The sequence below is a fragment of the Gadus chalcogrammus genome, chromosome 16, assembly GCF_026213295.1.
Source record: "Gadus chalcogrammus isolate NIFS_2021 chromosome 16, NIFS_Gcha_1.0, whole genome shotgun sequence".
In the NCBI taxonomy this organism is placed as follows: domain Eukaryota; kingdom Metazoa; phylum Chordata; class Actinopteri; order Gadiformes; family Gadidae; genus Gadus; species Gadus chalcogrammus.
Genome location: NC_079427.1, coordinates 22313988 through 22316385, shown reverse-complemented (window position 1 = coordinate 22316385; position 2398 = coordinate 22313988).

The following is a 2398-nucleotide window of genomic DNA, read 5'->3' as shown; positions in this document are numbered from 1 at the left end:
TGCCCTCAAAATGAAAATTAATTCATATATGAAAGCACAAGTGGCCATAAAAGCGGTGCATACGAACAGGATGGTTTTAATGGCATTTTTATCTCTTGGAGAGGACCCAGTGATTAACAGCAGTCACTCTGTTGATGAGACGTTCATTCAAATCAAAGATTAAATATTGCAAAATATCAAGGTAGAACTAGGAGTAGAAAAATAATGGGCACAACATTTGTGGATATAAATGTGGTTAGTTTGTGAGGATGCCAAATAATACCAAAAAAGTGTGAGGCTTTGTGAGCTGTGCTCTAGGCTCCACTGCCCACAAATACTATTGAATCACAATGAATCAAGTTGGACAAAAGGCCTACGACGGCGGCTGGATCAGTGTCTATTACTCCGATGCATTAGTGCCTGTATTAAGAGGCCTCATTTAACGCCATTCAAGGGGGTGGACCAGAAATCCCCAAGTTTCCAAATTGGAATTTCATTCCCCTCAGGTACTTCTGCTCATATGAGAAAAGTTGGAATGCATTTAATCTGCCCTAATTTCAATTAATTAGCTGCAACGGTTGCTCAGGGAGTCCCACTGGGAAGTGGGGGGGGGCAAAAATGGGCTGAAGGGGGAAGCGAGAATCAGAAAAGTGATGGGAGAATTGGCATCAATAAACTGTTAGAGACTCATTAACGGGCTAAATGCTTCTCCCCAAAGTCACGACATTTTAACACAGGACCCAGTGCCTAATTACTGGCCATAGTATCCATTACAGCACCCCCAACCCCCAGCCTCCGCCCCCACCCACCACACTCTACCCTCCGCCCTCACTACCCCCGTCCCCACCTCATTCTTCATTCACCGTGTTCCACTTGTCCCGGGCCACAATGGAACGGGCCCACGTTAACGACAGCTCCACAGAGCAAGGGGCTGAGGGTTGTGGCCTTTGTTCTGAGAGGCTGGAGGGTTTAAAGTGTCAGGTGCTGCTGGCGTGCATGGAGAGATAGGTTGGTGCATTTGTTAAGAGCCAAAATGCGTCCATTGCATTTACTGTTTAGGTCTAAAGGCTAGTAAACTGGGATCGCAAAGAGACAAACACTAGAAAATAATAGGGGAAATTATGTAAAGGCTGAGGAGCAGGTGGAAGGTGGTACACGGACTGGCCAGGGCAAAGGTCACGGAGATTTACTCAGACCACGGACTGTTCCGCTTCGGTTGTTTATATTGAAAATGGACCTGGGATGTTTTTTGTTACGATGCAAAACTTTGCCCGCATACCTGCACGTTATGTTGATAGGACAAGGCAGCTATTTTGCATCTACCGGTTGACATAACATTTGATGTAATTGCATAAAACACGCACATTGTGGCATTTATATAGAGCTGAGTAGTCCCTCCCCCTTTTTGACAAACGGCTGGTGACACACTTTATGTCGTTGTGGTTTCCTCAAGATTGCATCATAGGGCCAACAGGAATCAAACTCATTTCAATAAATCAAGACAAAGTGTGTTCTGAGATTTCACGGTCCTGCAGCACTGTTTCTCGAAATGCAGTAAACAAACATTAAACATTTATTTAAAATGCACTGGTGTGCATTTTATGCAATTGATATCTCATATATGGCAACGTTAAGTTCCGACAATGCATTATATATCTTTATAAAGGGGACACACACAAACACAAACACACACAAATACATCAACACTCACACACACACACACGCGCATACACACTTGCACACTTAAAGAAGGCGAGCCAACGGGAAATTAAAACATTTAAAAAATGATGGAGGGCGGGCTGGAGGACCACGGGGTGTTCATAATGTGGTCGTATCTACGGCAACTGGAGAAGGCAATCTCATCCCTGCTCTGTCCTCCAGGCCTATATTGAAGGGGCTCCTAATTGGTGGGGCTGTGTGAATAGGCAGCTGGTCGAGGGGAGCTGCTACAAAGGGAGCCAGTGAAACACCAATACCCCCTCCCCTACCGGAAAAGACAGAGAGACCGAGAGACAGACAGAGGGAGAGACAGAGAGAGAGAGCAATCGAAAGAGAAAGAAAGAGAGGAAGAGCGAGTGGGTAGGTGGGGGGGGGGGGAAGCGAGGAAGAAAGAGTATAATCGACAAAACAGGAAAAAGGACAGAAAGAGGGACAGAGAGAGAGATAGAGAGAGAGAGAGAGAGAGAGAGAGAGAGAGAGAGAGAGAGAGAGAGAGAGAGAGAGAGGGAGAGATGAGGCAGAAGATGAGAAGCCGGCCATAATCACAGAAGATTATCTTCCTGTGATAGTGGCAGAGCAGCAGGATAAGTAGGATGTACACAGAGTTCCCTGCGTGGCGGTGCTTGTGGTGGCGGTGCTTGTGGTGGCGGTGGCGGTGGTGGTGGTGGTGGTGGTGGCGATGGTGGAGGCGGAGAGGGCT